Genomic DNA, 26,981 nt, shown 5'->3' on the forward strand with positions numbered 1-26,981 from the left:
TTTTATATTAGTTATGAAGATGGTTCTAATCACAGATGGTTTATTGTCTCAGGCATTGTGTGGATTTATGTCCCAGCTGAAATTAGCTGTCAGTCCAGTTCATACTTTCCTTTCCGGATATGTTCTCCAGCAAAACATGTTTTGAAGTAAGCAGTCAGAAGTGCGTCAGAATTTTCAAATAAACATCGGTGTTATGGGTTCAATTTTTGTTGTTTTATCCGTGCTAGATTTGGTTCTCTTATAAACATTCCATTATAAATGTTTTGCCAACCCTATTGTTTTATTTTCTGTAGTAGCAATCTGATTCATCAGATCCATTAGTCTATGGAACACTACAGAGATAAACACTTGGCCTTCTATTCCTTTCCCCCTTAATCTGATTACTTCGATCTGCACTAGAACTGATTTTAGGTACTGACTAGCATATTGGACATAGGTTGGCTCAGGGGTTGGCTTAGTTGGTGTCTGTCTCTCCCACGTGAAAGCTTCCAAGGTACTATCCTTGAGCTTCAAGCTCCTTTCTGCTTAGGTTTTTTCCTTTTACTTGAACCTTCATATGTTTATGCATTGTTCTTAATACATCAATCGGTATATGTAGATATGCTAGGGTTGTTCTCACTATGGTTTTGGCAAGCAACTCTTTTGCTGTACTTGGTTCATGGAATTGTTCTTGTTCCTATGAGCTGGATATCAAAAGCTGATTTGGTTGTGAAATAAGTGATCTGTCATTCAGCACATATGCAAACTTGGCTGAACACCCTGGACATGGTTTCATGATGATACATGAGTAGCAGTTGAGAAATGGACCGTATTTATGCAGGTAATATTAAGTGATGGCGACCTATCAACCTAAGCAACATGAAGCTTAATTTGAAGATGAATCAAATGAGCACGGAAGATGATGAGCCAGTAACTTTGGAATGTTTAGATTCTGTGAGTGATAATGTCATTGTCCTCGCACATTCCACCCTAAGTGTGCAATTTTTCAAGTTTTTAGTTTCATATTTCACACACACACCCCCAGAGTTTTCCTTCTTAGATCTCATGATAGATATTTCTTTCATTGGTATGGTAGACATCATTACGATAATGCCTTTAGCATAAAAGAGTAGTCCTGCTGCGTGACTTCCCATTAGTCTTTTGGTTACCTCAGTAGCGGTGGGGTTTGTCCTTTTTTGTTGAATTTTTATTTTCTCAAGAAAAGCATGACTTTGAATGAGGCCATCCGAATATTCATCTTTTGCAATCATGTGGATCCTGATACAGTTTGACCATGCGCAAATTGGAGGAATAAGAACTGAAATTGATATCATTTCCTCGCCCCAGGTAAAATATTTACACCTGCCTTGGGAATATGCATCTGAGAGCGTACTTCAGGGATTGAAACCTGATATAATGTGAATAGTTTCTCCACTGACACACTTCTTTTGTTGAGCATCAATATGAGTTATTCGGTTGTTTTCTCTTTTCATCGGTCAGTGAAGGCATAATTTCTCTTTTCTATAGCTTAGGTGTAGACGTAATATACGACCCGTTGTGCCTGCCACACCTTGTGCGTGTGCTCTCCATTCTTTTGGATAAAAGGAAGTCAATTGGCAGTTCACGTGATTATAGCCGTGGATGTGATTCCTATGATGTTGTGGCAGCTTGCGACAGTGCAGGAAATGCCAGTCCCACTGAACCATCTGATAGCTTACATTTCATCCGTGATCCGCAATGCCAATACTTTCGATTGCTTTCTTGCTTCAGTCGACAAGGCAAATCTTGCCATCACAGACCTGACCAGAACTCTTCAACCCGCCAGTTTGCTTCCTTACATGCAATCATACGATAGATTGAGCATACGACTCTTCAAGCTCTCGAGCAAATGAGGCTCGCTGTTTGTACCTTACCGTAGTGCGAAGAGTTGCCCCATTATCGAGTGAGCACACTCACGCAAAAAAGGATTGCGCATTGTCCTTATAGTGATCCATGTCAGGGCATTTCTGAGACATTTCCTCTTATGCTTTCATTTGGCCTATGTGATTTGATGTGGGGTCGAGAGCATTGTTGTAGTAATTTCAGTTTTGAAAGGAAATGCTACATCCACACTTGTGTGAATGATGGTTACTTGACGGCGAGATACTTTGTCGGACGATAGCAGAACGAAACTCTTTTCAGGACGATGAGTTATGAGGCCTGTATATCTTTAATCGGATGCGCTGACCCCTGTTTCCCCAGTGTTGTGAATTTCTGAAAAGCTGAAGCTCCTTTAGATGTCAAAGTGAGAGGCTAATGAAATCGACAGGTCTTTTGGCTAGCGTAATTGGAGTGTAACATCCAATGTCGATTTCAACCTCTGGACAGCTGACGCATAAGTGAAGAACACCGTTAAAGATAACATCTAACAAAAATCTGACCCTTTTCTTGATGATGCTTTCTTCCCCAATCCCAGTGTGAAATGCAAGGATTCTGGATTCCTGACGATGAGAGCAAGGCTCGATATTTCTGGAACCGGTGGAAGAACACCTCCTAATCGGCTTTTTGGAAAAAGCATTGGCTTGCCATCTCATCCGAAGTTATTGGAGGACATCCCTTTTTTTTTCCCTCATACTTGGCATCAGATGATCTGTTGAAGCTATAGCAGGTCTCGAATAGCAGTGATACGAAGGAGATGCCCAGCGAGCTATCCCTGTTGCATACTGTGCTACGAAGGAGAAGGAGATACTTCACTAAGTCGTCTAATGCAAAATTTTGATTAACTCTTAAGTTATCTTCATGAAATTCCTTGAGAGACTTGCCCAAGGTATGATTGTTGGCAACTGTGACTAAATAACCAATATGTCAGCTACAAAAGAATGATAAAAAAATCGTCTAAAAGGTCTTTCACTAATTGCATGTTTACTAATTCGATCATTAACCTTTCAATTTCACCAATCGAGTCTTAAATATTTTCACTTTTTGTCAATTGAGTCAATTAAGCCAACATTTAACCAGAAACCTCTAATGTGGACAATGGTAGTGCCACGTGAGATAGTCATTGTTGGACAATTTTTAATAATTTTTTTGAAAGTATATATTTTTATAATTTTTTTCCTTTTCTTTCTTTCTTTTCCTTTTTTTATTTATTGAAGCCAATGAGGTTTGTCAGCAAGAGCTTTGCAACCCTTGCCCGTGTTTAGGGAGGGCTTCACTTAGCAAGGGCTTTGCAACTCTAACCTAGTGATCAACTATGGTCGATTGGGTCTCACTTGTGACCAGCGCAGGTCGATGAGTCCTTGCCTGCGACTAACAAGGGTTAGCCGGCGACTCTCATTGGGCTTGGAAGGAAAAAGTAGGAAAATAAAGAAATTAAAAGGAAACAAAAAAAAAATCAGAATTTTTAAATATATATAAATTGTTTATTTTAGCACTGTCTATACCATTAGTTAATTTCTAACTAAAATTGGTCAAATAAACTTAATTAACAAAACATGAGAAAATTTAGAATTTAATTGATAATATTGTAAACTTTATAATTAAACGGTAAAGTTTATAGTAAATCGGCGATTTTGGATAACTTTATATGCCGAAGCAATTGTTGCTGGTCCTCTTTTTTTTTTTTTTTGGCCAATAATTGTTCCTGGTCTTTGGACGCCGTGGAAGGACATCTAATATGCGTCTCGCTTGCACTTTCTGTCACATCAAATTCATATTATTGCCGTAGGGGACATAGTGGTAACTTGTGTCAGCGTGTCTCTCTCTCCCTCTTTCCCAGCATTCTAGAACCTCTGAACTCAAATTCAGCGTGTGCCGTTTGACCAATTGGCACTGCCACTTGTCCGATGTTGCAACGTCAACTGAATCAACCACTTCAAGCTTCGTCCTCAAGTTTCAAAGTCCTTCTCTCTTATCCTAAGCCAGACCTGATTAAACAGTTCCCTTAGCCCAAAATGCACGGCAAAACCAATGTCCGCCTTTTAATCTTCGAGAGTTCTAGGTTAGGGCCTCGGATTAAACCAAGATGCCCCCAATATTGTTAAGTTTAAAAGAAATTACCTAATTAATCATAAACTTATTGTACATATGTCATTTCAGTCATAAACTTTTCAACTTAGTTAATTTTTTAATCAAAATAACTTAACCAATTCAAATCTAAAAAATTGCACGAAATTCGATTCCGGTTAATGTTCGTTGAAAATCGCTAATGTGGCAGTTCAATCATTTTCAACAAAAATAAGTATATTGAAGTTGGTATCGATATGGGTTTAAGACGGTTTAGCTAATTTTCCCATTAAGTGTAACCTATCTTGCATTTTCGCACTTTCTTGGTTTGTTCTTCTTTTATTTCAAGACGATTTTCTTAAAATATCTAAATATTATATAACACATTTCTCGATGGTTTAAGTTTTAAGAGCAATCAGCTATGGTTCCATAGAATTTTACAGATTCATGCGTGGTTTTTGGTCAATCATGCCCTCCAGCACCAAAAAATGGTTGTCACAGTATTCTCGAAACCCTAGATTCTTATTCATATATGGTTTATGATCAAACATGCCATCCCACCACTAGAAGATAGTTCTAACAATTCTCTCGAAACCCTAAATACTTATTCATACATGGTTTATGATCAAAGATGCCATCCCACCACCAGGAGATAGTTCTAACAGTTCTCTTAAAACCTAGATTCTTGGCTTCCCATGCAAGTTACACGCAAGGGGGGTCCCAACCGGTCAAAACCCTGAAAAACCGAACCGCCAAAGCCACTAGCCTCCAAAAGCCCCTCCATCATCACATCACACCCCCAACAAAACCAGCAGCATCTTTATCTGTTTAGCTATTCAAAAGGCAGTCAAAATCAACATGTTTGAAATGGTCTGATGGGATGCCACTCTCCTGAAACTTAGTATGGGGTTCTTTTTTCTTTTCTATTCACAAAAGAAATGAGAGTGAGACAGTTTCTAAATCGTGGCATAATGTGATGGGTGAAGGCGATGACGTGACAGATAAGGTGGTGGAACGCGGAATTGGTAGATAAAGAGCTGTAGAAATTTCTTTTCTTATGAAATGAGAATAGAATTGGAAAATATATATAATTCATATGGAAAAAAAAAAGATAGCAGTTCATTTAGTTGGCCACATCATATTAGTTCCTAGGCCAAACTGTCCTCGTCAAACTCGTGTAAGCCGCTGGATTTTATCATCAAGAGCCTCATCTTGCTCAACGCATAGGAAGTTGTCAAAAAGCTGCTACGGAAAAAGAACTTCATCACAGAAAAGGAAAAATCGATTTTTTTGTGATGCTGCATGACTTTTGAGGATTCTTGGGGAGATTCAGAATCGATAGCTTGGCAAAGTGCAGTCACCATTTTAGCTTTTCGGAAGTTGAGATTGCATATTCACTAGCCGAGGCGAATACAACTCGGTCGGTACATACACGGGATCAACTACACAAGAGACTTTTATAGTGTTTTCTAATCTTCAGTATTTTTTAGAATTTCGAAGATATTTATTTACGTTGGTTTCTGTGGTCACTGAAAAGCCAGTTGCATCTCCCTAACCTCTCTCTCTGTCCCTCTCCCTCTCTGCTACCTACTTCCGAATTCCAAATTCTATTTACGGTCACATCAGTGTTCGATCAGCAAATAATTTTTGCGTTTCTTTTTTAATCAGTCAATAATTGTTGTGTCCTATACCTAGTCTACTGTCGTTATATACATAGGACCGTCCTTGTATGCAATCGGATTCGTTTGTCCTTTTCTTGTGGCCTCCACCGCGTCTCCCACCATCAATCAGGGACAGGACAGCCCCTTCGTAAACCGCACCGCGACTCTTTCTCTTCTCTCTCTCGTTCGCTCGCACGACTAATTTGAAAAGAGAGGTGGCACTCTGGATGATGACGACTGCTTTTTTGTCGGTCGCGTACTGTTGAGTTCAAGAAAAACAAAGTTGAGTGAACCAGACAACCCATCTTCTCCTTCCTCAATGTTTACACCTATCGTTTTTCCTTGCTTTTTTTCCTTCTCAGTGTGAAACACCGAGGAGGAGGATGAGGTCGCTGTCGCTCCCTTCTACTAGAGCTCCTCCACAAAGCTCAGGTCCGTCCACAGAAGGTAGCCCCACATCATTGACAATCCGCACTCCGCCACCATGCACGTGCCGTGAGCGGCGTTCAAAGTCCCCGGCTCAGAGCCGAGCCACAGCTTGGAGCTCCATTCCCCCAATTCGGCTGCGAGATCGTGGCTCCACGGAGCTGGACCTTCAGGTCACGGGTCGCAATCCTTCTAGGACCTCCAAGGCGTGACTTATCCTCTCAACCCTCTGACCCGAGACATCGTCTCGGTGTCGAATGTCGAGCCATCGTACGAGCGGTGGCGTCGGGCATAGAACCGGAATCGAGTCGACTGCCTGACCTACCGGTTGAAGACTGTGCGATAAGGGAAGAGGTCATCGATCAGGGCTCGTGGTCATGGGGGACATCGCGAGCGTCGCCCTCAGGCTCCTCGCCCTGTGTTCGCCGCTGGATCTGTCCATTGGAAAGCCACCGGCGGAGGCGGTGTCATCATCTCGTCCTTCGATTACGGAGGAGGAGGTCGAGACGTCCACCTGGCGCACGTCCGGGGAGTTCTGGGGCTCATCGACCGTTCGCGCCAGGAGAGCTTGGACGTGTAGGGGTGATGGAGGAGAGTGGGCGGTGGGTGAAGGAGTACGGTGTCTGGCTGAGATAGCCGTTTTCCAGTGAGCAGTCCCCGGTTCTTCGAGGTCGTGGGCTGTTGTGGCCGGAAGATGGTGCTCAAGTACTCTTGCTATGGTCCTGTGACTGACGAGCTAGAGTACGAGCTGAGAGGGGGCGAAGCATCACCGTGAGTTTGCCTTTCTGCCGCCACTACCGGTCAAGCCGCCGTTGATACGAGTGGTCAGCCTCTCCCCCAGTTCATTCTCCCCCACGTCTTCTTCTCCCTTTCCTCTCTCTTCTGCCGCCTCTCTCTCTCTCTCTCTCTCTCTCTCTCTCTCTCTCCTGCTTGAAGAGACGCACAAAGCTTCATACAATAACCTCATCTGCTATCTCCCACTCTCCCTGCAGTTCATTCTAGCCCACTTCTTCCCCTTCGTTTCCTCTCTATTTTCGTCATCTCTCCCTCACGCACTTAAAGAGACCCACAAACTTGAAAACCCTCCCTCATCGCCATCGCTCACTTCATCCTCCTTCTTCCTCTTCCCTTCCTCTATCTTCTCTCATCGCCGTTCCCCTCTCTCTCTGTCTCTCAGTTCATTCTCAGTCACTTCTTCCTCTTGCTTTCCTCTCTCTTCGGTCATCTCTCTCTCCCTCTCTCACACTTGAAGAGACGCGCACAAAGTTGAAGAACCCTCATACAATAACCTCATCGCCCGTCGCCACTCTCCCCGCTGTTCATTCTCGCCCACTTCTCCCACTTCCTTTCCTCTCTCTTCTGCCATCTCTCTCTCTCTCTCTCTCTCTCTCTCTCACACACACGCACTTGACACATACAAACTTGAAAAACCTCATAAAATAACCTCATCGCCATCGCCCACTCTCCCCGCAGTTCATTCTCACTTGCTTCTTCCTCTTCCTTTCCTCTCCCTCTCTTGCGCCATCTCTCTCTCACACACAACTTGAAGAAACCTCATGCAATAACCTCGCCGCCATCGCCCACTCTCCCCCTCACGCACTTCTTCCTATTCCTTTCGTCTCTCTTCGGCCACCTCTCCCTCAGAGAGAGAGACTCACCCTTGAAGAACCCTCATACAATAACATTAACGCCATGGCCAACTCTCTCTTCTGCGGACACCGTCTCTCTTAGTCTCTCCTAAGCTTGAAGAACCCCCATACAATAACCTCATCGGCATCGCCCACTCTAACCCTAGTTCATTCTATCTCACTATTTCCTTCTCCTTTGCTCTCGTTTCCGTCGACGCCATCTCTCTCACACCCACGTAAACTTGCAGCACCCTCATACGATAACCTCGTCATTGTTGCTCAATCTGCCCCACTTCATTCCCACTTACTTCTTCCTTTTCCTTTCCTTTCTTGAGTGGACCTTATTCATCATCCCTGTCATCGACCTTTTGGCAGCACAGGTGATCATTTTAGCTTCCTCACCTGAGTTTTCTTGTTCTTCTCTTCACTGCAATAATTATATTTAGTTTCGGGAGATTTTTTGCAGGTAAATAAACTCAAGCACAAGTCCAATAGAGAGACAAAGGGCCACAAGAGAAAATGGTGATGACGATCGTCAAGAAGATATTGACGATATTGATGCAGTTGATGTGGAAAGTGGAGAGACCTGAGGATCTCAAACTTGGGGATCACGTTTATAGATACGGATGGTATGGATTATACAGCCATCATGGTGAGTCCTCGTCATCTTCCTGATTTTGCACTAGTCCTTTTCTTTTTCTCCTCCTTTTTCTGGCGGATCTTTTTGCTCTTTAGCCGATTAGTTTACACTGATCAACTCCATTTCCAAAAATTCCTAGAAGCCTCAGCAGAAAGTAAAATATTTCTAGCTGATGGTTCATCGAAATTGAAGCCTGCAGAGAATAAATGACTTCAGAGATGTGTGGCCTAATGAGATTCCAATTAATCGTAGTAAATGTCACCTGCCTTCTCATCTTGGTGTCATCCTCTTCAACCCTACCCTTCCTCCTCTTCCCATGATTTCTGTGGCCCGAGAAAACTATTGAAAAGTTCTAATGACAATTTAAATATGATTTCGCGGACTCTCTGCCAAGTCGAACTTAAACACTTCCCCTCAGCCCATAATGAATGATAAAATCAATTCCCACTCTCGAAGAGTCCTGGGACGAGCGGTAGCTAAACTGAGGTAATCTTTCTGAGTCCCATCAGTGTTGAGTTTAATCCACTCCCATGGTTTCACTCTCCTCTCATTTCCTTTTCTTTTATTTCAAGGCAATTCATGTCTGAGTTCAGTCCAACATGCCATCTCGCCAGAGGAAAAGGCATGATAGGTTTAGATAACACTATGGGAACCCTGGATTCTTGATGTGGGGAGAGAGAGAGAGAGAGAGAGAGAGAGAGAGAGAGAGAGAGAGAGAGAGAGAGAGAGAGAGAGAAGAGAGAGAGAGAGAGAGAGATTTACCAGAATAAGTTATTTATGGCCACTTTAGCGTCAAATTTTTGTTGTTGTAATCACTTAAATGCCACTTTTTTGAAAAAAAAAAAATCATTTAACTGCCAACTTCGATCTGAATCATCGAAAATCCAATGTTACCATATTTTATGAATTTCTCAATTTTACGTGGCTCATCGATGTGTCTGGTCAACATATAACCCCTAAACGATGTTGTATAGCGAGGTTAAAAAGTGATCACTTCGATACTAGCCGTTGTAACAAAATGATCACTTCAGTCCAATCGTTGTTAAAAATAATCACTTTAGTGTCAATCTTAATGAAAAGTAATCACTTCAGTACAAAAAGAAATGCCACCTTAGATAATTTTTTAATTATAAATGTCACATAATTTCTCTAACTAGAATTTCTCGCAAGGCACTTACGATCGTTTTTTTTTTTTTCAATTTTGACACTTAAATAAGTCAGCGAAAACTTTTGACATTAAAGTGAACATCTTACACAATATGGCACTTCTAGTGTCATTCTTCCCATAGATAACCATCTTTGGAATTTGGTTTTACGAGTTTTTAGTAACTTAGGCTTGATAAATTCTGTTAAAATCAGAATTATTGTTCAACTTATTACAGCCGATTGCCTATTATAAAGGAAAGTGACTTTGTGGTTCAAAAGGCGCCCTTATAGCATTGCCCTTTGGAGAATGACCGTAATTAATTTTGCAGGTCAGACTATAATTAATTATTTATAGCAAGAATGCAGAACAGAAGCAAGCATAGAAAATGATGCTCACTTAATTTATTTCGACCGTAGCATGTGTTCTTTCGGACCTTGACTTTTGTAGATAGATAGCACAAAAGGAGTCCTTTCCAACTTCACATCAAGATTAAGAACGAGAGATCTGGACTAGTCAACGAGATTAATATAACAAAACGGTCAGCAAGCAGCTCTAAAGTCCAAACTGTCTTTAAAATAGTAGTTTTCCTCTCTCTCTCTCTCTTTTTTGGTGCTGTCCTTGCTTTTTGTGCGTGGAAGTTTTGTGTCTTTTCTTGAGTAATGGAGAGAAAATTCTAGAAGACATTTCATATCTACGTAACGTGCCAGACCAAAGATTAGGAATTCATTCAGATTTCTAATCCAAAATCGGCCTACACATCCAGTTAAAGAAAGAAGCTAGTGAATATTCATCGTACATTCCGGCTTTTGTGTCAAAATTGCCGCTCTGGAGTTTCCTTTTTTAAGTGTTCCATTTTGAACTAAATTGATTCTTTAATGGTTTGCATGTACGTATTACAGGAATTTACATTGGCGAAGGCTTTGTGATTCATTTCACCCGAACAGAGAGCCAAAAAACCATATTTCCTTCACTTTTCAAGACTAGCTACAAGCAAGAAGTTTCATCTTCTTGCCCAGAATGTGGATACCAAGAGAGCATCGATCGTGGGGTTGTCAAAACTTGTCTTAATTGTTTTCGACGGGATGGCAAAAAACTCCAATCCCTTCACCGATATGAATATGGGTGGCCACTACTAAGGTTTAAGTTCGCAAGGCGAGGAACTTGCACCACGTTGCTCGATACCAAATTGCCCCATCAAGTTGTCAATAAAGCCAGCGAGCTTCATGCGGATAATTCGTTTAGTGATTACAACCTTATAAACAACAACTGTGAACATTTTGCCACATATTGCCGGACCAACTACCGTGCAAGTGAACAGGCAGCATTTTTCTGTGAATGCATGGGAAAAATTAAGGAAGCCGAAGAATGGACCATGAAGAAGTTGCTGCGGAGAAACTGAACTCGAGCAGTCCAACCTTTTGCCAATGTTGTATTTCTCCGTTTGTCTATTTTAGAAAATAAAAGTGTGCCCTACTCAGCTTATTCGTGTATGAACATGTTTATGTAAATACATATGAATATATATTTATATAATTTTTTATGTTCAATGTCCGAAAATATGATCATAGCCAATCACATTGGTTCCGGCCCCCGCCCGTGCGTCTCACACGTTACACGTATTCTGATGCTTGTTCCATTCCCTCTAGATTTTCCAATAATAAAGTTGTTAGCTTGTCCTTGTCTAACATACGCAGCTCTCTTTCCCTCTCTCTGCGACCATCATCGCTGCATACTGTTTTTCACTAAAGGGTACGTGAACAGCATACCAAAGAACAGTCGAAACCCAACATGTATGAAATGGTCTGATCGGAAGCATTCTCTCTTGAATTCGGGCAAATAGCCGATGCCCCGGGGATCGCACGCGCATCGACGTCATCATGAACTTTTCTTTTTTCTTTTTCTTTTTTTTTTGGGGGGGGACAAAAAGAAGCGGTGCTAGATGGGTCCACCAATGAATGAACAACGTGGTCAGTTGTAAAAGAAGGATGATCCTCACCATTAAGAACCCACCTTAAGCATCGCTTTCCATGATTTTGGAGCACAATCTGTCTGGAAAAGAGACATCTCACGAAAACCGATGGCCGTTGTTAAAGTGGTTGCCCAGCTGGGGGGAAAAACTCATCGTGAAAAAGTTATTTTTAGTGATATCACGAGATTTTAAAGAATCATCTGAAAAATTTAGTTTTCGAGATATTCTAAATAAAAAAACACATGAATCGTCGTGAAAATTCAAAATTGATAGCACGATAGAACACAATTAATTTTTAGCACTTCAATATTTGAGATTGAATATATATTAATGGTCGAGCGGGAGTTTATACAATTGAATGGGATTGAGCTTTTTCAAATGGAGGCATATGATATTGGACCGATTAATAGTGATGAAAGAGATTTTATATTCTTTTCTTGTCTTTGGTATCGTTAGGGTTTCAAAGATATTTGTTTATTTTGATTTACAATTTTTTAGCTCAGGTTAGGATTGTCTTATTTGGATTTTATAGTTATCTATTTCCTAGTTTGAATATACTATCTTTAGGGTTTTGTAGCTATTAATATTACTTTAAATGTTCATGTACGACGACTCCCACTTCCCTTCGCTCCTCCCTTCTTCTTTTAAAAATACTCTTGAAAGTTTGAAATCCTAGATTCTTAGTGGGAGAGAGAGTGAGAGAGAGAGAGAGATTTTCATGGCCCACTTTGGCTTTACATGCAAGCTGCCTTAACCAGGCATGTGTCGTGGATGCTTGGCGGTGTACCTTGCAAAACTATGAAATCCTAAAAACGCTGATGCCTCACTGACGCCTCCCTAACGTCCACCTGTAATCGGAAGCAAAAATCAAATCGCAGCACGATCAACTTTTTCTACGTGCTCGTTCACGGGTCACAGTCAAAATACTTGAAAAGGTTCAACTGTTCATGTAACTAATCATGGTGTTTTTCAATTTACAAAAATAAATGAGAGCAAGATAGGGCATAAATCATGGCATAAAGTAAGGTTTGGCCATCACATTGAAGATTAACGTAAAAGGTGGAACCGGGAGAAAAAGAGGTGTAGAAATCTCTATCATGATGGAACGAGATTAAAAAGGAAAATTTTTCAGCATTCTTATCGAGAAAGATTGGAGATCATTTCGTTATCCATAATATAATGGATTTTTTTATAGCATGGACGAATGGTGAATACTAACGTACAAAGTAGGAGATAGGAAATTAAGTTTGTGTCTATGAAATTTCACTCATTATTGAATAGAGAAAACACGAAGAGCAAATGGGTGGTAAGAAGGGGCTAAGACTTCCTCTTTATGTAACTAATTTTCTATCCCCTATTTATTTTCTTCTGCTAATACCGCCAGATCACTCAAGAGTTCATGTCGCACCCCTCTTGTTGCTCATCTTTTGATTTAGGATTCATATCTTGTGAAGTAACGGCTAGTTCTCTTAAGTACCTTTTGAAGACTTCCGTCGGATGCGAAATTGAAAAAGGCTTTAAAGATATTAAGAAATACCGATCAGTTCTATGGAGAACTAGTGAACGCGCATGGGAACAACTAGCCTATACCTAGCCTTGATTTCGTTGAAAAACATGAGTTTGTCATCGTTTCCACCATGTCCTGAAGTTGATCTAATTGTTATTAGAGGTCCGGGGCCACAAACCCATTTTGTGAGCCTTGCAGAATGGTGACTCATTTGGCAAGAAACATTGATGTAAACTCGAACTGGACATCTCTATCCATTTAGATTAGTTTCAAAGAGAAATGATTGAGGGACAATATTTAATGTACTGTAAGAATAACAGTTTATTTTGGATAAAAAACTCAAATTATAAATAATTATGAATTATTATAAAGTCCACTCCTTCAATAATTTGTAGCTTACAATAAAGTTGTTATTCTCACGGTAGTCCAAAAACCATTATGCCAACAAAATCTGTTTTCGAAAGTCTTATATTATTATATTAAACCTTTTCTTTTGACCACATCAATGAACTTGATACCTCTTGATTGGTTTAGGGGGATGGGAATGCTATACTCCCATTGCACCTAAAAAGCTCTCCTCTCCCTATGTACTAAAGACTTTTCTTGAATTGAGAAAAATATATAATTCAATTACAAGAATTGTAATCATAGATTGCATTTGAATATATTCCTTGACATATTAAACTTTTGGGATAAGTGAATTTATCATGCAAATGACATAATGCCAAAAAAGCACGTCATATGAACGAGTAACAAGTTCTCAACAATCCCTCTATTCACATCCATATATCCACTATATCTACCGTGCGAGACGCACCCAAACACACTTTGGTGATTCATATGGATAATTATGACTGCTCATTACTAAATTCCATTAACCCCTATGCCTGTTCAAAATTTTTATTCGCTACATATACATACACCCCTCTTATTGATTTCTTTTTACATCCAGTTTGTTCCATTTTTTAACGCATTCTTATTGCAATTAGAAAAGCTTTTATAGGGGAAACGATGGGTGAACTTGGTCCCTTTACAAGCCCATTTGCACGTCAAGAACTCCAAATCCAACCCAAATATCCGTTTCACAAAAGCCAACTAGAAAAGCCTGACCGGAGGAATAGCCCAGTTTCACTCTTTTTATGCTTACCCAAAGGCTCAATTTGTTAGTGACCAAAAACCATTTAAGCAAACGGATCATGACCCATTTTACAAGACCTTGTCTTTCCGTTAATCCATCTTGCCCCGGCAAGGAGAGCACATGGGTATTGGGGGACCGCCCGGCCCTTTGCCATCGACAGCTGAGGCCTTGTGTTCGATTCCTTCCATGAGTGATGGGTGAGTGAATTTTTTTTTTTTTGTCGGTCCTACTCTATTCTTACTCTACACTCACTCTCAGACTTTTGCCTTACCTCTCGCAGGGCATGGGAGTCGAAACCCACTCCTGAAACTTACACGTCCACACCCCATCCCCCTAAGAAGGTGGGGATTTGAACCCCTCACCTCCCCCTTCCATATTGGAAGGATGGCCACTGGGCGAATGGGTGAGTGAATTTGTGTGTGAAGGGGTTGGGGCGATGGATGAGTTTTCTGATGGGGGTATATACAAGGTAGTGGGTTGGTTTTGAAGGGCCAATGTTGGGTGGTTGGGGAATTGCTAGTACTTTAAAATTTTAAGTCCATTTGTTTCATTAAAAATAGCATCCGTCTTAATATAAGTCAACTCAACGAGGGGCTCTAAAGTATGTTAAGCATGTATGTTAAGGAAAATGAAGTTCAATTTTCCGAACATTGATCACATATACTACAAGAAAAGGCTTGTTTATCTATTAAATTTCGCATTGATGAATTGATTATGAATATAATTTCGTTTTTTAATTAGGTTTTGTTAATAAATGCTCTCGAGGCACTCATTAAGCATACTTCATGAGGAAATATACTAAATGCCTTTATTACATGTACCACTAAAACTTATTTAGATTTATAATCCTTTTTAGGCCAAATGGGCCCACATGCCGAGTCAAAAACAAAAGTTTGTGATTATTTTTAACAAGTTTCAAAGTTCGCACAAAATCATCCCTAATCAAAAGTTCATCTTTGTTCATTTGGGATTAACATTTGATTCTTTATGTATGACAAGAATCTATATCGACAAGAGCTATGTGATTCATTTCACCAAAACACAAAGCAAAAGAACCATAGCCCCATCATTATTCAGGACTCCCAGAAGCAAGAAATTTCATCACCTTGCCCAAAATGTAATTACCAAGAGAGCAACAATTATGGGGTTGTCAAAACTTGTATCAATTGCTTCTCGCAGGATGGCAATGAGCTCCGATCCTTCATTGTTATGAATGTGAGTGGCCACTACTAGGGTTCATGCTTGCAAGGTTGGGAACTTGCACTATATTATTTTGTACCAACTTGCCTCATGAAATCATCGATAAGGCTAGGGAGCTTCACGCTAACGACACTTTTGGCAACTACAGCCTCATAAATAACAACTGCGAGCATTTCACCACATTGTGCTGCACCGGCATTTGTAAAAGCAAACAGACGGCATTTATCAAAGCTTGTGAGCAGATAATTCTGCAAGCCAAAGAATGGACTATGAGATTGCTGCAAAGAAACTAAATTCAAGTGATCCAACCTTCCTCGAATCTTGTATCCTTTGTCTGTTCGTTTTTCTAATATATGTTTTAAGGCATATTCGATTGGGACTGGACTGGGCAGCATGAGACCTGCACACGTGCACAATCTTGTATCCTCTGTCTGTTCGTTTTTATCCATGTATGTACTTGTTCAGGTGAAGATGTATGTAAACTTATCGCATGTGTCTAACAATGGTCATCATGTTCAATGTCCGGAAGTATGATGAAGCCCTTGTTGGCGTCTGGTGCTCCTTATGAGCATAGGCCGACTGTCAATAGCGTGACGGAAGTTGTCGTGTTCACTAGAAGGAAGACGGTTGCTGTTGCGTTTGGGGGTGGGGGCCTGGAGCTCAATGTTTTTGGTGGAATGTCGAGTGCATAGCTGTAGAGAGGAAGTAAAATAAACAGAGCATTGAAATGGAAGAAACAAAGTAACCGTCGTCACGTGCTTTCTTTCATGTTGGTTCTTGTCAAATTACTTAATCAAAATAGGGAAGCGCTTGGCCATTTTTAGTTAGCATCGCGTTTGATCCTAATTCTCGATTTGAAGGAAGTATTGCTCAAAAGTGTTAGTTAAGACACAGAGTGTCAATTGCTGAAATAGAATCAACCGGTAACAGCAAAGCTCACTCCAGATACTCTTTCAGCGTTGGTATTATGTAAGGTCTACAATTCTGCATCATAAACATCTACGTGATGATAGCTAGTGGCCATATAACTGATTGCCATTATAATTTATATTCTCTCCACATTGATGTAACACATATACAGGAGTTTCACCATAACCAGTATCATGATATATCATGATATTGCAGCAAGTGCACATACACCTGTCTAGTTCTACTGTTAACATTGATTATGTGAATGCAGCAGGAAACACAAACCAATCACAGACAGGCAGGCTAACACAGGAATGGTTGCATCTTAGGGGGTGCATGGCAACCCAAAATTTCTGTTCCAGAAATAGTTTTTCTGTTCCAAACCTGTTTCTAGAAGAAAAATCTGTTTGATAAACTTATTCAGTTTTTCTATTTCTAGAATAGATTTCTATTCCAGAAATAGGTTTGGAAGAGAAATCGAAGCTAAAATTTTATACTTCGATTTCCGGAAGAGAAATAAAAAATAATTTCTCTCACTAAACCCTAATTTCGGTGAGTCCTCCCTCATCTCCTCTACGTCTTTGCCTCCTCCTCTTCCTCCGCCTCCCTCATTTTATTAAAAATAAAAATAAAAATAAATAAATATATTCATTTTATTCATTTAAATATAAAAATAAATTTATTAAATTTATTGAAAATAATTTATTTATGATAAATATAAATAAATCATTTTTATTTGCTTGAGTGTTTTGCCAAATAAAATTATTTTTATTTTTTATTTTCATTCATTTTAAAATAAATTTATTCGTAAAATAAAATAAAATAGAATAAATAAAATAAATTTATTTTATATTTTTATTTTAAAATAAAATGATATTTTTATTTTATTTTTTTATGATTTATTTTATTTTATTTTATTCATTATTTTTTTGTTACTAAATCATTTTTATTTTTTATGTTAAAGGTCGTCATTCGTCGCCGCCGCCGTCCGAAAGGAAGAAATTTTGTGTCGTTATCAAACGAATTTTTATTTTTAGAGTATAAATTTATTTTCTATTTCTATTTCGAAAACTAATTTCTAGAACAGAATGGTTGTCATGCGTGCCTTTAGTGAATTGATTGCACAATCTGTGTGTAGATACTCCACGGGCATTCCTCTCGAAGTCCCAATTCATTCCTTCTTTTGACGAGTGCAGCTATATGAAGCACGAGAAGAGGGAAGGAACTGACCCTTTAACCAATAACTATACATCTGCACTTTTGTGCTAATACAATCAACTAAGGAAAACAAAAACTTGGGCAAAAACTAATTGCTTGGTCAAATTGTAAGTACAAGCTGAATGACCAGATAATCCCGAGCACAACAGTGTATTGAAGGGAAAGTGACTGCCCATGGCTATTGCCCAGGACAAAGCTTACTAGATGAGCCAACTTCTACTGTCGAAAGGGAGAACTTGGGAATGGATCTTTATAACGGCAATGTCAAGATCTGTATAAGCATCGACAAATTGGCCTGCAACATTTTTCTCCACAACTTGCATATATACAGCAACCTGCGACATTTTTTCTGTAAGCCAAGAGCCCACGACCTTGCATGCTCGAGTCCATGAGATTAGTAAAGCAGAATATAATCTCCAAGTCCCAGGAAGGGCCTTCAGAAATAGTACTGGCGAAAGCAATTGAAAATAATGGCGCTTCAGAGTTACAGTCTCATCAACGTCGGGTTGAGGAAGCAATATGTGCATGCAGAATTCCAGCAATCATGCAGATTCTGGCAGAGCAAGGTTTTTCATGCCATGTAGTAACATGCGCAGGGAAGTAGAATGGCAAGATATTGAGCAAAGTCGAAGGCTAATTAATCTGACAAAGCGGGTTTCTTTCCCATCCTTACCTATACGTGCAGTTTACATGTCTACGTCAAGTTCAAGAAAATATTATTAGTTCCAAGATCATGAGGTAGAGAAGAAAACAGAGTGAGAAACTTGAACTTGAGCCACTAATTTGGACAGCAAATTACATCCTCTGACACCACCGTCCCCGTCAGCCGACTATATCAAGTTTGTTGTGTCAAAGACAACACCAGCACATGTTAAAATGTAGCCATTTTTTTGAATAACAGTTCCAGAACCTATCTTGCCGTCTACCTCTGATCAGCAAGATGAGAGAGAATTTTCAGATTAGCGCAACAAGAGAAGATCTTTGGCCAGGACGACTCAATAAGAGAAGGATCAGATAGCATAATCAATGAATCTCCGTTTCTATAGTTAAGTGCAACTAGAGAAAGCAGGAAAATAACATAATGCATTCTCTGGAACAACATTGAGACTAAATACTCGAGAACGCCTTTCTTACCTAGCCTTAATAACCAGGTTAAATGAGTTCAAATTACGATTAACAATACCTCATCAGGAACCACGCCTTTCTTTTTCATGTCATGGAACACACTCAGAGCAAATTCCCAATCGCCGGTCTGGCTGCAACTATTAATAGCAATAGTGTAAACATCTGGAGTACCCTTGATCTTATACTCATCCATCAATTTGTATATTTCTTTTGCCCGGTCAACCTACCAGCAAGGATTCACATTATTGTCAATTCCAAAATTCATATTATCCCATCAGAAAGTCCTAAAAGCAAGATAACAAATGAAACCATAATACTAACAAACAGCTGCCCTACCTGACCTGCATTAATGGCAAGAAATACAAATCTCACTCACATCAAGCAAAATGAGTATCTTAGAAAAACATAAGCTCTGCCTCATTGGGTAAAGTCTTCTATACGGTTGACCGTGCAAAGAATCGTAGTAGAAGTACCGTTAGGGCTCGGGCATACAGAATCGTATCAAACCCCGAACGAATTATGGAACAAGCATTTTGCTGGTGGCGAGCAATTCGATTCATCTCATCCCAGTCATAAACTCATGACAACTTGACCAAAGGCAAAAAGCTCCCAAAGTCTCCCACATGAGCACATCAAACAGTGCATAACCCTCCATCCAAGCCACCCAAACCTCAAATCCCCAACATCGTGCAGGGCGATACGATCCCAAAGAACGGAATTTCAGAGAGCCTAACCTCGTACGGAACCAGCTTCTCCACCACGCTGGCAGCGCACGGCACCAGCTTCTCCAGCAACCTTGCCTCCGAGCCTTTCGTGTGTGGGGATCTCGCTCGGCGGGCGACACTCGCCCACATTGAGGGGAGCTCGAAGAGGCCTAAGCTCGAAGAGGCTTGCTTCTCCTCCGCGTGCTGCGTCTGCGATCCCGGGAACGCCGGAACGAACGACGGAGCAGCAATGAGCGAGCACCGGAGTAGGGGCGGCCGTAATGTGGTTCGCCGGCGACGGCAGGGAACAGCCGCTTGATGCATGGCGGAAAGAAATTGAGAGAGGAACATTGGAACGGGCTTTCTCTTTCCTTCGTTTGGGAAAGAAAAAGAATTTTTTTTTTTTTAGGAAAAAAAGTCACGAAAACCCTTAACTTTGCCCAAAGTGACACATTTACCCAAACTTTTTTGTAACGTGAAAAATCCCAAACTTTCCAAACAGTGACACATTTACCCCAAACTTTTTTTTGTGACACAAAAAATCCTGAACTTTTATTATGTGACACATTTACCCCAAAATTAGAGGGCATTTTGGTCTTTCATTTTTTAAATTTTTTAAAATTTTTCTTTTCTTTTCTCTTCCCTCCACCGGCTGGCCGGCAAAGGGAAGCCGGCGTCCGGCGAGGACCGCCCTCGCCCGACGCAAGCAAGGGTGTCCCTACCCTTGCCCGACGCCGGCGAGGTCGCCAAATGCTAGCTTCCCTCCGCCGGCTTCGCCATGGCCGGCGGAGGGAAGAAGAAGAAAAAAAGAAAAAGAAAAAGAAAAAGGAAAAAACATAATAAAAAGACAAAAATGCCCTTGATAGGGTAAATGTGTCACGGTTTGGAAAGTTTGGGGTTTTTCACGTCACAAAAAAAAAGTTTGGGATAAATGTGTCACTTTGAGCAAAGTTCAGGGTTTTTCGTGATTTTTTCCCTTTTTTTTAACAGGGAAAGAGAAAAAGTTTAAGCAACAATAAATGCGTTGTAGAGGAGAGAGAAAGCGTGCAGGCTAGGAGGAGAGGGCGTGGGCAAGACACGAGAGAATGGAAAGAAGGCAGAAGACACCAATTGAGCCCACCACTCCACATGGCACCTCATGAGTGGCCTGAGACTACACTGACATGGCACTCCTGGACCACTCGATATTTCCTCGAGGGCATCGGCAGGCTAGGAGATAATGAGAAGAAGGCTAGGAAGAGGAGAGAGAGAGGAAGAAGGCAGAAGACACCAAGTGGGCCCAACCCTCCACATAGCACCTCATGAGTGATTGGGGACCATGTTGACATGGCACTCCCGGACCACTCAATATTTTCTTAAATGTTCTAGAACCTCTAACTAACTCAGATAGAACGTCTGTTGTTTGACTTTAGACATGGCCACTTGTTCGACGTTAGGTGAATCGATCATTTCAAGCTTCGTTCTCGAGTTTCCAAAGTCATCCTCTCTTATCCTAAGCCAAACTTGATTAAACGGTTCCCTTACACCAAAACGTACAACAAAACCAATTTCTACTTTTTAATCTTCAGGAGTTTTGGGTTAGAGCCCCAAATAACACCAAGATGCCCCTATTAGTGTTAAGTTCAAACAGAATTGTCCAATCAATCATAAAATTATTTTATATATAGTAATTTAGTCTTAAATTTTCAAGCTTAACCAAATCAGTTCTAAAAATTTGCCCAAAATTTGAATATAGTGATTATGGCAAATGTTCATCGGAAGTCGCTAATGTGATAGTCTAATCATCTCCAGCCATTCTACTTAACACTCTGCTACGTTAATGATTTTTAATAAAAACTTACCAGAATAAGTATATTGAAATTGATATCGGTGTTGATTTAAGACTAGTTCGATAATTTTTCCGTTAATAGGTGAAAAACCAATCCGGTAATTTATTTGAATATAAATTACCCAAATCCAGGGACCGCAGAGGTGAAGGCTATCTTGGAGATTGCTTCTTGAAGAACCCTCATATAATAACCTCATCGCCCGTCGCCGCTCCCCAGTTCATTCCACCCACTTCTTCCTCTTTCTTTCCTCTCTCTGCCATCTCTATCTCACACACTTGGCACATACAAACTTGAAAAAACCTCATACAATAACCTCATCGCCATCGCCCACTCTAACCCTAGTTCATTGTAACCCACTATTTCCTTCTCCTTTGCTCTCGTTTCCGTCGACGCCATCTCTCTCACACCCACGCACAATTACAGCACCCTTATACGATAACCTCGTCGGCGTTGCCCAATCTCCCCCACTTCATTCCCACTCGATTCTTCCTTTTCCTTTCCTCTCTTCAATGGACCTTATTCATCATCCTTGTCATCGACCTTTGGCAGCGCAGGTGATCATTTTAGCTTCCTCACCTGAGTATTCTTGTTCTTCTATTTGCTGCAATAATTATATTTAGTTGCGGTATTTTTATCTTTTTTTTTTTGCAGGCAATTTAGCTCAAGCACAAGCCCAATAGAGAGAAAAAGGGCCACAAGAGAAAATGGTGATGACGATCATCAACAAGATATTGACGATATTGATGCAGTTGATGTGGAAAGTGGTGAGACCTGAGGATCTCGAACTTGGGGATCACGTTTATAGATACGGACGGTATGGATTATACAGCCATCATGGTGAGTCCTCGTCATCTTCCTGATTTTGCACTAGTCCTTTTCTTTCCTCCTTTTTCTTGCGAATCCTTTTGCTCTTTGGCCGATCAGTTTACACTAATCAACTCCATTTCCAAACTTTCCTAGAAGCCTCTGCAGAAAGTAAAATATTTCTAGCGAAAGGTTCATCGAAGTTGAAGCCACCAGAGAATAAATGACTAGAAAGATGTTTGGCCAAATGAGATGCCAATTAATCGTAGTAAATGTCACCTGCCTGTCTATCTTGGTGTCATCCTCTTCAACCCTACTCTTTCTCCTCTTCCTATGATTTCTGTGGCCAAAGAAAAGGCGTGAAAAGTTCTAATAACAATTCAAATCTGATTTCCCCGACTGCTTGCTCCTGCGATAGATGGCTTGTGAGTCCACTTTCTCATACTATCTCTACCAAGCCGAACTTAAACACTTCCCCTCAGCCCAGAGTGAATGATAAAATCAATTCCCACTCTCGAAGAGTCTTGGGACTAGCGGCAGCTAAGCTGGGGTCATCTTTCTGAGTCTTATCAGTGTTGAGTTTAATCCACCCCCACGGTTTCACTCTCCTCTCATTTCCTTCTCTTTTATTTCAAGGCAATTCATATCTGAATTCAGTCCATCATGCCATCTCGCCAGAAAAAAAGGCGTGATAGGTTCCAATAATACTATCGAAACCCTACATCCTTGCTGGGGAGAGAGATAGGTTCACCCGGATTTTGATTTGACACCCAAAACTACAAAAAGTCAATTCTCTTTTTTTTTTTTTTGGGGACAAAAACCCTATAATTGTTTTTTTATGACCAAAAACCCCATATTTGTTTAACATAGATAGCTAGAGAATGACACTAGAAATGCTATGAGTTGTACACGATGTTTACTTTAGTACTAAAAAATGTTTAGGGATCACTTAGGTGCTATTTTTTTAGAAAAAATGATCATTTAAGTGCTAACTTCGATCCGAGTCACTAGAAATCCGATGTTGTCATATTTGATTAATTTCTTGATTTTACGTGGCTTACCGCTATGCCTTGTTAGTATATAATCCTTAAATGATGTTGTGTAATAGGTTAAAAAGTGATCACTAGTTGTTGTAACAAAATGATTACTTCAAAGCAATCACTTCAGTGTCAATTCTAATGAAAAAGTGATCACTTTAGTACCAAAAAAATGCCACCTTATAATTTTTAATTATAAATGCCACATAATTTTTCTAATCAAAATTTCTCATCGGAGACACTTACGTGATTGTTTTTCACCGATTTTGACATTTAAATGAGCCAAACTATAATGGTGCAATATCGTAGCATCACCCTTTGAAGAATGACCGTAATTAATTTTGCAGGTCAGACTATATTTAATTATTTATAGCAAGGATGCAGAACAGAAGCAAGCATAGAAAATAATGCTCACTTAATTTATTTCGACCGTAGCATGTGTTCTACCTTTACTTATGTAGATGGATACTACAAAAGGAGTCCTTTCCAACTTCACGTCAAGATTGAGAACGAGAGATCGGGACTAGTCAACGAGATTAATATACCAAAACGGTCAGCAAGTAGCTCAAAGTCCAAACTCTCTTTAAAGTAGTAGTTTTTCCTCCTTTTTTTTTTAATGCTATCACCGCTTTCAGTGCGTGGAAATTTTGTGTCGTTTTCTTGAGTAATGGCGAGAAAATTCTAGAGGACATTTCATATCTATATAAGGTGCCAAACCAAAGATTAGGAATTCATTCACATTTATAATCCAAAATCGGGCTACACATCCAGTTAAAGAAAGAAGCTAGTGAATATGCATCGTACACTCCGACTTTTTGTCAAAATTGTCCCTCTAGTGTTTCCTTTTTTTAGTTTTCCATTTTGAACTAAATTTGATTCTTTAATGGTTTGCATGTACGTATTACAGGAATTTACATCAGTGAAGGCTATGTGATTCATTTCACCCGAACAAAGAGCCAAAAAACCATATTTCCTTCACTTTTCAAGACTAGCTACAAGCAAGAAGTTTCATCTTCTTGCCCAAAATGTGGATACCAAGAGAGCATCAATTGTGGGGTTGTCAAAACTTGTCTCAATTGTTTTCGACGGACGGCAAAAACTCCGATCCCTTCACCGATATGAATATGGGTGGCCACTACTAAGGTTTAAGTTCGCAAGGCGAGAACTTGCACCACATTGCTCGATACCAAATTGCCCCGTCAAGTTGTCGATAAAGCCAGCGAGCTTCACGTGGATAATTCGTTTGGCGATTACAATCTTATAAACAACAACTGTGAACATTTTGCCACATATTGCCAAACCAACTACCGTGCAAGCGAACGGGCAGCATTTTTCTGTGAATGTGTGGGGAAAATTAAGGAAGCCGAAGAATGGACCGTGAAGAAGTTGCTACAGAGAAACTGAACTCGAGTGGTCCAACCTTTTGCCAATGCTGTATTTCTCTATCTATCTATTGTTTTAGAAAATAAAAGTGTGCCATACTCAACTTATTCGTATATGGACATGTTTATGTAAATATATAAATATATATTTATCTAATGTCATTACGTTCAACGTCTGGAAATATGATCTTAGCCAATGACATTGGTTCCGTCGCCCCCCCGCCCCTTTTCTCTCTTCCACACTTCGCGCGTCTCCCACATTACATGTATTCTGATGCTTGTTCCATTCCCATTAGATTTTCCAAGAATACAGTTGTTAGCTTGTCCTTGTCTTACATTGTCTTACATACGCAGCTCTCTCTCCCTCTCTCTCTCTCTCTCACCGTCATCGCTGCATCGCTGCATCCCAAAATATATATATATGTGAAAAAATTTAAAATAATAAATGGGAAAAAAAAAAAAAGCCTATTCTCTTTTCTTATGACTCTTGCTTTCTGTGATACATAATTCATCCTTTAAGTTTTTTTTTTTTTTTTTTTTTTTTTTATCTTCTCTTTTGACATGTCTAACAAGATCAAGTAAGTCTGAAATGTGAATTTTTTTTTTTTTTTATCTTCTCTTTTGACATGTCTAACAAGATCAAGTAAGTCCGAAATGTGAATTGCTTGTTTTTTTCTCCTAATTTTATGGATTATCATAATGAAGTTAAATTTGTCAAATTGAAATAATAAATATTAATAAATAGTGGATTAATTTTTTTAGTATAAATTCATTTTAGAATTTTTATTATTATTTATTTAATTGTGAGTTTGAATCAAATTAATTTTATTGAAATAATTATAAAATGATAGTTACAAAAATATACATTTAATATATAATGTGTTATGACATGTTGAAATTATCTTCTTCTTTTTTTAGAAATGACATGTTGGTATGTCGTATTGTGTTGCATGTTGGTACCGAGTGCCACTTAGGTGGTAAGAAGGGCTAAGACTTCCTCTTTATGTAACTAATTATCTATCTCCTTTTTATTTTCTTCTACTAAAACCGCAGATCACTCAGAGTTCATTTCGCATCCCTCCTGTTTCTCATATTTTAATTTAGGATTCATATTTTGTGAAGTAACAGTGACTTATCTTAAGTACTTTTTGCAGACTTTTGTCGGATGCAAAAATTGAGAAAGCTTTGAAGATGTATGATATATGGATCAGTTCAATGGAGAACTAGTGAACGCGCATGGGAGCAACTAGCCTATGCCAAGCCTTGATTTCAGTGAGAAACACGAGTTTGTCATTGTTTCCACCACGCTCGAAGTTAATCTAATTGTTATTAGAGGTCCGGGGCCACAAATTGTGAACCTTGCGAACGGGTGACTCATTTGCCAACAAAATGTTTTCTATGGAGAAACACTTATGTACCCTCAAATAGGACATCTCCATCCATTTAGATTAGTTTTTTAATAGAGATGATTGAGGGACAATCTTTAATCTACTGTAAGAATAACAATTTGTTTTGAATAAAAAAAAACCAAATAATTAGTAATTATAAATTGTTATAGAGTCCACTCTTTCAAGAATTTATAGCTCATAACAAGTTATTATTCTCACAATAGTTCAAACATTGTCATGATGGCAAAACCTGTTTTCAAAAGTCCTATATTATGATATTAATATAGGACCTTTCTTTCAACCACATCAATAAACTTGATACTTCCTTATTGGTTTAGGGGGATGGGAATGCTATACTCCCATTGCACCTAAAAAGCTCTCCTCTCCCTATGCACTAAAGACTGTTTTTGAATTGAGAAAAATATATAATTCAATTACGAGACTTGTATTTGTAAATTGCACTTAAATGTATTCCCTGACATCTTAAACTTCTGGGATAAGTATAATACCTACAAGCAAGTCATATGATCGAGTAATGAGTTCTCAACGGTCCCTCTATTCACATCCATATATCCATTGTATCTAACATGTGAGACTCACCCAAACACACTTTGGTGATCTACTCCTTAAGTTAACCCCGATTAAATTTTTGCACCAATTCAAGATTCATATGGATAATTATGACTGCTCATTACTAAATTCCATTAACCCCTATGCCTGTTCAAATTTTTATTCACTACATATATATACACCCATTCTTATTGATTTCTTTACATCCATTTTGTTCCATTTTTTAACGCATTCTTATTGCAATTAGAAAAGCCTTATAGCGGAAACGATGGGTAAACTCGGTCCCTGTTACAAGCCCATTTGCACGTAAAGAACTCCAAATCCAACCCAAATATCTATTTCACAAAAGCCAACTAGAAAAGCCTAAACGCCGGAATAGCCCACTTTCACTCTTTTCCGAACCCCAAAATGCGATGCTCACCCAAAAGCTCAATTTGTTAGTGACCAAAACCATTTAAGCAAACAGATCATGACCCATTTTACAAGACCTCGTCTTGCCGTTAATCCATCTTGCCCCGGCAAGGAGAGCACATGGATCTGGGGGGACCGCCCGGCCCTTTGCCATCGACAGCTGAGGTCTTGTGTTCGATTCCATCCATGAGTGATGGGTGAGCGAATTTGCGTGTGAAGAGGTTGGGACGACGGACGAGTTTTCTGATGGGGGTATATACAAGGTGGTGGGTTGGCTTTGAAGGGCCGATGTTGGGTGGTTGGGGAATTGCTAGTACATAGAAAA

At 39.7% G+C, this 26,981-nt stretch overlaps 1 long non-coding RNA gene across 1 annotated transcript; it reads left to right on the plus strand.

Annotated features, from left to right (window-relative positions):
• Window positions 1–21,299: 21,299 nt before the first annotated feature.
• Window positions 21,300–23,988, plus strand: LOC120286551. Its single transcript, XR_005545195.1, has 3 exons — window positions 21,300–21,618; window positions 21,716–21,901; window positions 23,813–23,988. It is a non-coding gene; the product is annotated as an uncharacterized LOC120286551 (long non-coding RNA).
• The last annotated feature ends 2,993 nt before the right edge of the window (window positions 23,989–26,981 follow it).

This window comes from Eucalyptus grandis, chromosome 8, assembly GCF_016545825.1.
Source record: "Eucalyptus grandis isolate ANBG69807.140 chromosome 8, ASM1654582v1, whole genome shotgun sequence".
In the NCBI taxonomy this organism is placed as follows: domain Eukaryota; kingdom Viridiplantae; phylum Streptophyta; class Magnoliopsida; order Myrtales; family Myrtaceae; genus Eucalyptus; species Eucalyptus grandis.